The sequence below is a fragment of the Delphinapterus leucas genome, chromosome 8 (assembly GCF_059928025.1).
Source record: "Delphinapterus leucas isolate spDelLeu-1000000601 "Yukka" chromosome 8, BTC_Dleu_Yukka2, whole genome shotgun sequence".
Taxonomy (NCBI): Eukaryota; Metazoa; Chordata; class Mammalia; order Artiodactyla; family Monodontidae; genus Delphinapterus; species Delphinapterus leucas.
In genome coordinates this window covers 99,393,983-99,407,300 of record NC_143136.1, presented here as the reverse complement: position 1 = coordinate 99,407,300, position 13,318 = coordinate 99,393,983, and positions in this window count along the sequence as shown.

Genomic DNA, 13,318 nt, shown 5'->3' with positions numbered 1-13,318 from the left:
CAAGGCCTAAAAGACTCAGGAAAAAACTTTGACCTTTCCCCTAACTGCCTAAAGAATGTAGACAGAGGATTTGTCCCAGAAAGGAAGCTGTCACCATAGGTAACTGTAGTATGAACTCAGTGAGCAGAGGGAGGAACCTAGCAAAGTCTTAAAATTTCTGTGTCCCATTGTCTCTGCCTGGCCCAGCAAATATTTTTCACCAAACATTTGCTTTTCCACCTCCATGTCAATTTCCTCCCTCCCCTTGGAAGTCCCATCCACTACTGAAACCACCAAGTCCCCTAAAACTGAGTTCCTCTGCTGAGTTTATGATTAACCTCTCTATCCAGAACTTTACTCCCTTTCTTTTCCTGAACCTGTTCCCCTCAAGATTGAGGAGTATCAGAGAAAAGGGAGGATTTAAACCAAATACAAACCCCTGTGTCCCTGTCCTGTGAAGTAAAAGCCTTCTGCTTTAGTCTCTCAGGCCTCTCCTGAGTCTCAAAAGGCTGACTCAGGAGTTAACAATTAGGGATGTGAAGATGTAGAGACAAAGCATAGTTGTTGGGCTAGGAAACTGGTAATGATTTAGACTATAAATCAGTCACATAGCAGAATCACTGAACTCTCAGTTCCCTGAAAGGTACAGATAAAGTCCAGGCTCACATTCCCAAGTTGTTTTTACAGGAAGCAGAGCCCCACCAGACGAGAACTGCTGACCACAGCACATAGACCCTAGACTGGTTGAAACCAGGCAGCTGATGATGCTTGAAACTTCACCTTGATGCCAACGAATCCAAGAATTATGCATGAGCTGATCACGGACCCTGAAGACCCCTCCCTCACACTGACTGCCTTTAAAAACTCTTCCCTGGGGCTTCCCTGGTGGTGCACCGGTTGAGAGTCCACCTGCTGATGCAGGGCACGGGGGGTTCGTGCCCTGGTCCAGGAGGATCCCACATGCCGTGGAGCAGCTGGTCCCGTGAGCCATGGCTGCTGAGCCTGTGCGTCCAGAGCCATGGCCACTGAGCCTGCGTGTCTGGAGCCATGGCTGCTGAGTCTGCACATCCAGAGCCTGCACATCCGGAGCCTGTGTTCCGCAACGGGAGAGGCCACAACAGTGAGAGGCCTGCGTACCGCAAAAACTAAATAAATAAAACCAAAAAAAAAAAAAAAAAACCTCTTCCCTGAAAGCCACTGGAGAGTTCAGGTCTTTTGAGCATGAGCTGCCCATTCTCCTTGCTTGGTGCCCTGCAATAAATGCAGTAATTTCCTTCACCACGACCCAGTGTCAGTAGACTGGCTTTGCTGTGTGTGGGCAAGTGGACCCAAGTTTGGTTCAGTAACACTACCACCAATATCCTCTTTTGTCTTTTGCTGGAGATTGTATTTAAGGTGAGCGTTTCAGCCATTTTGTCAAGTTACTCAGTTCACCTGGATCTCTCCCATGTTATTAAACTTTTGTTTGTTTTTCCTCTGTTAATGTCTCATGTCAATTTAATCCATAGACCAGCCAGAAGAACCTACAAGGGTAGAGGAAAATTTTTTCCTCCCTGACAAGTAGAACAAATATGATTAGGATATATTCTCCTTGGGTAAATGACATACATCAGTATCACTCTATTATCAGTCTATAATCTTGATTGGATAGGTCATATGGATGGGGAATATTAATATTCTTCTGTGGTCCTTAGATGTAGTAATGGCTATTTTATTCGTCTTATGTACTCTCAGTTCCCAAATATCACAGCACATACACACGTGATGCACATGCAACATTTTCCTCTCATTATATGCATTTTTATTAATATGAAAAGGGGAAAAAATTATCACACACCAAAAGTTTATTTGTGCATATATATTTTTATGAATGATTGAATGAAAAATTAGTAAAATAATTCACTTAGTTCCTGGAGTTATTAATTTGTTCCAAAACATACAGTACCAGATATTTTAGATACAGTACAAAATAGGATTAATAGCTGGAATAAAGTGTGATTTTTAAAAAAGTATTCCCTTAGGAACCTTTTGGTTGTAATTATTCCACCATTTATAACTATTTATCTGTCACCACAACAGTCTGAAAATAAAATGAAAATTTTCAAATATACTGTCCACATACTTGGCATCCCAAAGGCAATATATATAAATCTAACTGAATTTTTCTGATTCCACTGAGATACTTGACTCGTAATGTCATAGCATTTATGTGTGGGTATTATCGTAGATCAGTTTAGTTGCAGAAAAACTTTATTCCCTAGACTCTAATAATTGTGATTTAAAAATACAAGACACTTTACAAGTTAAACTTTAAAATAATCTATAACATATTCAGTTATATTTAGTTACATTATTTTTCTTCCCAATGTACACATAGTCTGTTTTATTTTTAAACCAATTCTACTGAAGGAATGTGATTATTATAGCTTTTGTAATCAACATACTTTTCTTATTATCTTCCAAATGGCTGTGGTTAGTGTTCTTAACCCATTGAGAAACATGTGACTACTTTGTAGTTTTGTCCTGATACCATAAAATCAGTATAAGTGTAACTAGTTGCTATACCATTTCAACAGAGTGCCTTAGGTCTCTATGGCTTAAATAAAAGACAATACCTCAATCATTCATAGCTTAATATTTTAAAGTTTTAAACATGCTCAATTTTAAAGCAAGCTTTTTAGAGACTTTGAGCACAAACTCAATGACTTAGTCATTGGTACCTCGCTCCATGAATCTATCCTACTGTCAGTCAAAAATCTCTTTAAAGTAGTCCTATTCTATTTCTCCTTTTCTTCCCCCTAAACCAAACACCTTTATAATTGTATTTTTTATTGAGTGCCAATGTAGTGGATCCTCTTTGCCCTATTCAACATCCTCAATTTATCCCTAAATTCTTACTCACTATAATTCAATGTTATTGCTCATGCCACTCTCTCCATAATATATTTCACCTTCCTCTTCTTAAGGTGAGCATCTCTTTCAATGCTTAGTTCAAAACTCATTTGCCTTAAGACTTGCAACTCTGATAGAGAGAAACTTGTAAGTCATATTAGCTTAGGAAATACAGAAAATCAATTTCCCCATTAGTTAGATATATCTATGCACACCTTCCATATTTGGCTACAGTGAGGCATATAAGACTGTAGTTAATAATGGCAAGCAGCCTGCAGTGGGTGTTATTTATATGGTTGCTGGCAACTGTGATTTGTCTTTTTACTCAATTATATTGATTTCTTCTTGGATTGTCTTTTTATGTACAGCATTGTTGGGGCAGTTCAAACTGGTTTTTAAAATATTATTTTACTGGCATTTAATATAAACAATAATGTAATCAATTACCTTGCTCTCTTCCAAGAAACTGAATGCAATATAATCAAGTCTAGCTGGAACTATAACTATGGAACATGTGGACCTAGCCTGCATATTTTTAAAGAATATTATATGCCAACTTTTTGGTACCTTCTACTTTTTAAAGCAAAGAATAAGAATATAGATCCAGCAAATATAAAAAAAGAATGATAGTCATGGATGAATGCTAAATAGTATTGTTAAATGTCACTTAAATTTTAAAATATGCAGTTAAAATTAACAAAAGAAGGTATAAAGACATTAAATATTGTAAATGTGGATACATCACCTTTGTCAAACAATCCTTCTACTCTTTTTTTTCCTGAAAATACCAAGATAAACCCACCACAAAGGAGCTACTCATGTGTAATTATCTTCCTTTATTTCCATTTGTTTTTACCTATTTCATCCTTAATGTCCAAATGAGTTGTAGCTGTCAGAGAGGGAGAACTTTCCCCCTCCACCCTTCCTGAGTCCCTGTGGCTGGACTAATAATAAAATTGACACAAGACAGAGTAAAAGGAGAAAAAGAAACAAATTTAATTTGTGCACACAGGAATAAAACCTAAGAAGTGGCTAAAGCAGGCAGCTTTTATATTTTTTCGGCAAACAATAAATTTGAGAGGAATTGACAGGACAATAAAATTTAGATTTGGGTGCTTGATTAGTAAGGAATTTAAGCAAAGTTTGAGCTTAGGGTAGTACATTAGTAAAGAGGAAACAAGGTTTGATGATGTAGGCTTCTTGGCCCTGAATTCCCTACCTCTGGTAATAAGGATGTCTTTCTATATCTTGGTACAGTGAGGTCATCTTTCACATGAGAGATTTATTTCTTGCTTTTGGGGAGACAGAGAGAAGAGTGAAAGTGTTCCTCTTGCATTGGCTGTTTCTTAAGTAGCTTTATTTCAAAATAATCAATATCCATTGTGGCATATTTGTGGGCAGCTTACCCTGGGCCTTAACAGTTTCCTCCTCTGAAAATTCCCTGGAAGTTTCACATATTAAAAGTTAAGTTGGTAGGTTGTTCCATCTCTTTGACCCAGAGACTCTTAGTCTAGACAATAGGTCAGTTAAATTAAACTCATTTCAGGAGGTGGTGATGCAGGTGGGCTCTCAAATTCAGGCCTATGGCACAAGCAACCAGGTATTTAATAAGAGGAATTTCTATGGAGACAAAAAGACAAACAAACAAAAACAATGGTTAATAATTGGAGCAAATTATAAACCAGTGTTTGAGTTCTGAGGGTAGCCAGTTGAAAAGATTTCTAGATGTCAGTGTTGAAGCATCTTTTGTAGTTTGAATGTCTCTGATGATGTCATCAGTTGTTCTCTGATGATGTCATCAGTTGTAAACTTTCTGAGTGGCCCATATTGCAACAAGCATTAAGAAGATTGTGTAAACACGACCTACTGTGGTGATTTCTCTGAAGTTTATGTCAAGTCATCTAGCTTTAGTTTGCAGGGCTTCAGAAAAAGGGCAGTTTTCGTTCTCAATGATTCCAAGTTCAGATATCACCTGTCAGCCCCTGGCCTTGAGTAGCTCATGCAAAGAGGCCTTTGTGTTCCTAGGGGACTCCAGAGCAGAAGGTATCCAGTGTTGTTTCTTGAGTTGTTTCTTTTCAGGGCGTGGACAGCTCCAAGAAGATAATACATTATCAAGAGCCCCCTCAAAACAGTTTGAGCCAGACCACAAGACTGGAGGCTGTGCAAACAAACCAAAGAGTGTCCAAAAGTTACCTTTGCTTTATTTTAATGCTGAAATCTCCTCCCCAGGTGGAGCTTAAGCCTGATTAACATAACATGGGATGTATGAAGAAGCATGTTCACAAACTACACTTGTGGGAGATTATGCCCACCTTTACCTGTAATGACAAAGTTTCCTGCTTGAATGTTCATCCCCTGCCCTAATAAAAGAACTAACCTTTCCTGGTTCTGGGAGCCATGTCTTTGGAAAATGATTCCCCTGGTCTCTTTATTTGCTGCAAATAAAAACTTCACTTTGTGTGACAATTACTCTTGGTATTGTCTCTGATTAAAAACTCACCAAGAAGTGAACCCCTTTTGGTTAGGTAACATAAAGGGTGGAGGAATATTGGAAAGGTTAATTTGGAGAGTTTTAGCCAGGTGTTGGAGGAAACTAGAAAAATTCAGGATCCAGTCCAGTTTTCAGGCAAATAGCAAAAATCTCAAAGACAATTAATAGAACTAAAATCTGGTATCTATAAGTGTGTATTATAGCTTCTGCTGAAACATAATTTTTCTCTCTACAGTTACACCCATTTGTACCAAAGATAGTCAAGTTGAGACTAATTTGTTTGTAAAATAAGTCTAGATTCAATAAACTTGGCCTGGTTATTTACATAAAGACAGCAAGAATAGCGATTAATCATACAGGCTCTTTAAATCTGCTTTGCTGGAATTTTTTATAAGGAATCTTTAAATTGAACTTTTCCTAGGAGAGTTTTTTATTCAAACAACAATTATGTTAACACATTATTGACCGGGGGATTTTTGCAGAAACTAATGCCTGTGGCCGTAATACGTCTCCAGTCAAAAATGTGTTAAATAATAGTGTATGAGTAGTGATTATGGTAAGAAAACCTATAGAACAATAAAAAGGGAAGTAGTCAACATTTGTTGTGTGTCATTTATTTGTCAAGCATTTGCAAGATGCTAGGGATACAGAGAATCACAATATGAAATTCTATTACTCAATATCTAAGCTCACTTTCATTCTTTCACTATCTATCCAGCCTTGCTCTTAGAGGGTAAATAACCTAAGGTCTAGTCTCTCAACCTCTCACTTTAACTCTCTCTCTTTCTCTCCATATAAGTAATTGATTAATGATATTTACACACACATATATATGTAAATACTATATATACATATTTCATTTACACCATATGTTCCATTAACCACAAACTGTAACTCACTTCTGTCCATAATAATCCTTTTCTTGTTTCTCTTTTTTGTTATAATACAGAGTAGTCATTTTCTTATCTATGGACAATGTGACCACGTCTCCATTTGATTACATTCTTATCTCCTCTCACCTTTTAGAAACCCAAAGTTTGCAATGCCACTAATGTTTTCTTTCTTTTTTATATTTAACATTTTCCTCTTTAAAAAGAAATCCTTACCATAAAAAAAGTATATAAGCTTTCTGATATTAAACAAACATTTTGAAAACCTTCTAAACTTCCCTTGACCTCTTGAATTCCTTGTCTTCTAGAATTCTGTCTCCTCTACTTCACTGCCAAACTATTTGTAAAAAGTATTTACATCAGCTATCCTCACATCACTCCAGTTTGTCTTCTGCCCCATACCTCAATGTAAACAGCTCTCATTCAGAACCTCATTGTCATTGAAGTCAGTGATTATTTTTATCGCACACAGGCCCTCTAGCCTTAATCTCTCCTTCGAGATTCAGAAGCATAATCTCAGTGCCATACTTGACATTTGCTTTTGAATATCTTAAAAGAAACTCATGTTCAATATAGCCAAAAAGAAACTCGTAACCTTCCTGCTGTAAATATGGTCCTCTTCTGCTGTTCCCATACTCAAATAGACAATTCCCAAAGTTGCCTAGAGTCATTCTTGATAATTCCTCTTATCTCACCCATCATATCCTATCTAGGTCCAAGTTATTTTTATTAATTTCATTAATTTACCTTGAATACTTGTACTCTTCATCATCACCATCTATACCTATGCTAGTTTTCTAGATTCTAGAGCCCACCTGCATCCTTGGCTCATGACCCCCTTCTTCATTTTCAAAGCCAACAGCATAGTATCTTCTCATCCTCCTCTTTCTGATTCTAACCCTTCTATCTTCCTCTTATAAAAACTCATGTCATTACATTGAACCCACCCAAACTACTCCGGGTAATTTTCCCATTTCAAGGTTATTAATTTAATCACATTTACAAAATTCCTTTTGCATGTAAGGTAACATATTTACAGGTTCTGGAGATTAACAAGTGTATATCTTTGGTGTGGGGGGCATTATTCAACCTACCCCAGCCAGTCTAGTATAAACCAATGTTATCACGTACCTGTGCAGTTGAAGCCAAGCTCTTAACTTATATCCTTTCTTTATTCATCTCCAACATCAATTCTTGTCTCCCACACATTTATTCATCACATTTTAACCAGAGTGAGGTTCTTACAAAAGGCTATTTTAGTCATATTCTAATCAATTAACGGTTCCTCATTGATCTGAGAATACTGATTACATTCCTGAATAAAGACAACAGGTCTTGTATAGCCAGATCTTTTCCAGTATATTCCCACAGCAAGTTCTTCAGTCTTGACCCTTTGATCACACTAAATTGCTTTTTAGTGCTAAAAGTATCAAGCTCTGTGATGCCATATACTACTACACAGTTTTTGCACTAGAACACTATTGGACACATTTCAATAACATTTCCTTAAATACTTTTTAAAAACAAATCTACTTCTAAAATAGAGATTCACGATTAAAACTCTCCCTGACCAGTAATGTTCTGGAAGATACTCTTGTTCTAATGTTTTCCATCACTCTCAATCATAGCACCAACCATGCATTGTACATTATCCCTGCCTATTTATTTTTACATTTCACCAAATGTGTGATCAATTTGAATAAACACTCAAAACTTACTTTATAAATATCAATTACTTAGAAATGGAGGGATGAATTTTCTTTCTAAATATGTTTGTTGCAACACGATTAAAGTAACACTTTATCCACCAAAGTTTAGGGTACATTTTACAAATTTTAGTTTAGGATTTCTAACATTTTCTGTGCTAAGAAAAGAAAAAAGGGGTCAGTTTGTACATTTAGAAATTTCCTCTGTTTGTGTGCCTTTTCTCCTCTTGAAAAATAGAAGTGCAGATTTATCTTCGAGGTTCAGGTGCTATACAGGTTTTGGTAAATATAATACAATGAATAAATACACAGAGATAACTTTGTGTTGGCTGGCTTGATCTGGTCTGTAAAATGTTTTTATTCTTATTTTAAGAAATCTTGTCTCCCTAATTAAAATAAAATAGTTAAGACAATTGGAATTAATTCCTCCAAATGTTTCTTATGGGTAAGAAATTAGTGAAGGAAAATCTCCCCTCTTCTAACATGATACTCTTTGAGGACAAGCATTAGGAAATTTCAAACTTATCACCACCTCAAATCAGTGGAGCTGAGTGGAGTGAGGTAGGGCTAGGGCTGAGACTCAGCAGGGCCTAAGACCTCTGAATATTTACTTGTCCAAGTGATTTTGGACTTCAACTTAAACCTTATCATCTTCCCCCACAGGATTAAGTGAAGCAACCAAAAACTGCAGCTCAACTCTCAATCTCAGTGGAGTAAGGGAGGAGGTAGAGAAGCAAATTTTTACATTATATCTTTAAATAGCCATATCCATTATGAGTTAAGATAACCAGGTTGTGAAAATACTCTCTTTTGGAACAGGAGTTGAGCAATAGGAGGATATTGACTAGTTTATTTTCTTACTCAACTTTATTTTTTTAAACTTTTATTTCTATTACCTATTTAAAGAGAGCTTTTTTTTTTTTTTAAGTCTGGCAAGAACTGAAATATGTTCTCTGTAATTTCAATTGGTGAGAACACAGTGATTCTGCTTTATAAGGACAGTTTCACTGAAAGGAATACAAGAATATAAACAAACAAAACCCCCACATTTAGACATCTGGCCCCCCCAAAAATTAAGAAATCCAAAGCATTTTGCTTAACAGGCTGGTGGTGTGATAGAGCAACTGGCCAACCTCTACATATATTTATAACATGCCAATATAAAAGAAAAATAAACAGTAATGTTTATAGACTAAAACAAATTGCATATAAATGTGGGAAATAAATGTCTGAAATTATTTTAAATACTTAGGTTTCATTAATATTCAATCAGTCTAAATATATAAGGCTGCAATGTGACAGCTAGTGATTATCTTTTGACAGTTGATAGAATGCCTTGAAAAGGAGTACCTCTGTGCCAGATATTCATGACAAAGAGATAAGAATGAATGAGATTGGATCTTTCGGGTGTATACAGTCAATTTTGGGAAAAAAAAAAAAAGAAAGTAACTGTCAAATTACTAAGCAATTAGTGTTATCATAATGATTATCATGGTAGAAAATACATACACTTTTCAAAAGAGAAAAAATTTTAAAAAGATACCAACGAGACCATAAAGGTGCACCATTTTACACCAACTAGAGTGGCAACAATTCAGAAGTTTGACCATACCAATCACCAAGGGGGATTACAGAGAAGTAAGGAGTAGGAATACATACAGAGAAGAATCTCCAAAGCAGGAAACCTAATAAAAGCCATAGAAGTGGGGATTTTTAGGACCCCCCTGACGAGATGAGGTCGGCTTTTAGCTGAATTATGCTTGATACACAGATGTTATTGACATGAGTAATAAGGGCATTCCAGGGGGGAAGAAAGATTCTTAGCTAAGTTATAAGGGCAAAATAGGAATAGATATGAAAGGAGTATTCAGGAGGACTGAAAGTGGAAGAGACTGAAGAAAGAAAAGCATAAAGAGGAACAGAGATGATTCATGGCAATCTTGCCCAAGAAGTCAGAGAGGCAGTATGTAATATGACTTTTCCATTACAATATGTATACACTGAGTTGGAGAAATAACATGAATGTATGCAACACCTCACAACACTTCAAACTCAGTTTATGCTTTTTGTTTTCTTCTTTTTGTTAGATATGCAATGAATCTAGATTTCCAAGCTGTTTAGTTTAATTAATAATGGATTTTCTTTACTGATTCAGATATGGAAACCATCAATAAAATTGCCCAAATTGATCTGAAAAGAGTAAAACCTTAAAGAAACTCACACAGTGAGCCTTTACTTTCTATTTAATTCATATATTAGGATTTTCTCACTACTTGCTAATTCACATAAACTCTAACTTTTTTTTTTCTCATCTTATCCTTAAACAAGATAATGAGAAAAGGGTAAGAGTAAGAACTAATGAGTTCAAGGAATTGAGTCCTTTATTACAATTCAGCTCCATTACTATTTTGGCAACTAAAAGGTACAAAATTTAAGATTAATTTCCTCAGGGAAACATGACAAATCTGTTCTTTGATTCAAGCAAAAAGAGAACAACTTATTCACTCAGCACATCATAATTTCTTATTCCCAAAATACTCTTTACTTCTTTTCTTTATTTATTTTCTTGGAAAAAACCTACCCTGCACTGCAATGAGTTTTGGGCTATAGGTAAAGTTTAGGAGCTATTGCCATGTTGTGTGAAGATTTGCGCTTGAAAGTACAGAGCATGCTGAAGTCAGTAGTATTTTCAGATGATGATCCAATTTGCAAGAAATCATTTGGACATTTTAACTCACTAATACCAATAAAGTGTAATTCCAAGGAAAATAAATTAATGTGCCTTCACAAGTAAGAAAAAAAAGAAAAAACATGGCAATGCTTGGTCAGTGAAAAGAATATGGGCATAACCACCTGACCACTGTAATTCCTGAACAGCAGGGATTACTGATGTTTTCACAAAGAGACTAAAATTAAGTTATCAGAAGAGGAATATATGCACATTTTTATGAGACATAACAAATTTCTTAATGTTGTTGTGCCTTGATTTCCTTCTCTACAATTTGGGGGATATTTGTGAGGATTAAATGAGTTGATGGCTAAATCTCAACAATGATGATAACTATGATAATTTTTGTCATCATAGTTTGCCTATGTATAGCATTTTGAAGTATTGGAAAATATACAGCCTTTTTTTTTTCCATTTTAGATTTGCAATAAATTTGGAAAGGTAAGAAATCCATAGGATTAAGGGACATGGAGAAGAAGAGATAGAAAAGCTTTGTTTGAATTTCTCCCCTCTCGGTTTCATTCTGTCCCTTTATCCCTTCACGTATCCATCCATCCATCCATTCATTCCTCCATTACCACTATTTAGGGATCAAATCAAATGACATATTTATGAGGATAAGAATACTAAGAACCTTGTGTGTTTCATAGATGGTTTTTAATGATAAATAAAAGGAAGCATAGTAGTTAAAAACTCGGGCTTGATTGATGGATAGAGACATGAATAGATGTATATATATAATAGATGATAAATGAATACATTATATGTGATAAAGCAATATAATAAAAAGTTAATTGTAAAATTGCTTGGTGATTATAGACTGTACACTACACGATTTTTCAACTTTTCTTTAAGTTATACAGTTTTATCAAAAAATGTTAAAAATATTTAAAATATTAAAGTGTGTTAAAAAGCAACAATGTTTAATTTTATTAATTCATGTGGAAGCAAAAATAATAAAACTAATTGATCTGCTTTGGAAGAGACTTGGGAAGCAGCTCCTTATTTGAAAACTAATAAATAAAGGGAAAAGCAAACATTTATCCTATGTTTTCTATGCAAACTGAACCCCTGGAGAGCCAAATAGTAGATGAATGGAAGTTTATCATTAAAGAAGTAGTTCAATAAAAATGAAGACATAGTGTACTTAATACATGAACATTTTGCAACTCTTTTTGAGTTGATCTAAACAATGTCATTAATAACTGCTAATCAAAAAAAGATTCAACTGAACATAATTGCTTCTTGATGGAATGAAAAAGGTTTTTTTTTCTTTTTTTAATTTATTTATTTATTTATTTTTGGCTGTGTTGGGTCTTCGTTTCTGTGCGAGGGCTTTCTCTAGTTGTGGCAAGCGAGGGTCACTCTTCATCGTGGTGCGCGGGCCTCTCACTATCGCGGCCTCTCTTGTTTGTGGAGCACAGGCTCCAGACGCGCGGGCTCAGTAGTTGTGACTCACGGGCCTAGTTGCTCCGTGTCATGTGGGATCGTCCCAGACCAGGGCTCGAACCCGTGTCCCCTGAATTAGCAGGCAGATTTTCAACCACTGCGCCACCAGGGAAGCCCTGAAAAAGTTTTTTAAATCAACTATCTATAAAGAAATTCTGAAAAAAAAAACACTATATGTGGACCTGATTATCAATTTTTAGGAAATCAGAGGAGAGAGTAACATGTCAAACTACACTGTAATGTGCTGTGAGGCAACTACCAAAATCCAAAGTACAGGAAACTCTACAGGACAGGGTAAAAAGAGTTGTAGGAACCACTAAATTAAAGATTTTAAAAGTCATATCAGTAATTTCAGTAGAGAAAATTAAAATTTTTATTATGACATTTATAAGAAACTTAGAAATTTGAACATAGACTGGATAATTGATTTTATTAATACACTATTGTCAATTATTTAGTGTGTTACTTTAATTGTGATTTTTTAAAAGAGTTCTCATACTCATAAATAAACTAAAATGTAGGAATTTGTTTCAAAATAATATAGGACAGGGGAATTAATGAAAATGAAAAAAAAAGTTGGCCTTTAACTGATAACTGTTGAATTGGATGATGGGTTTATGGGGGTCATTACACTGTAATTTTTTTTATTGTATATGTTTGAAGTTCATAATCCATAATAAAATGTTAAAAAGGCTAGACTGACATAATGCAGGAGTCAGAGAACTATTGTTGAATCTCAGCTTTTTCATCCCAGCTCTTTCAAAGCGTGATCTTTAATTTGTGTTTTCCAAGTCTCTAAAGCATTCCTAACATTGAAGTTTCATTTCCAGAAGGCAAGTCATGTATCACCATAACTGCTTAATTAGCTCTATACCAAGTACCTTCCTGTGTCGGCATCAATTACTTTGGGGAATGCATCACAGTCCTGAGTCTGGTCCTCAGACTTGAAGATTCAGGAATCTAGTACTTTTTTCCCTAAAGAAGAGATCTCTCTCTTAGGAAAAAGTTATAAATTGGAACTTCTAAATTGGAAGCCCAATCATTATTTCTTTCAAACATTTATAGCATGCTTACTATGTGTCAGAGATTGTTCAAGCACTTTGCAAATAATAGCCACTTTTGTCTTTATAACAATTCATTTACAGATGAGAAATAGCAGACACAGAGATGCTATATTACTTTC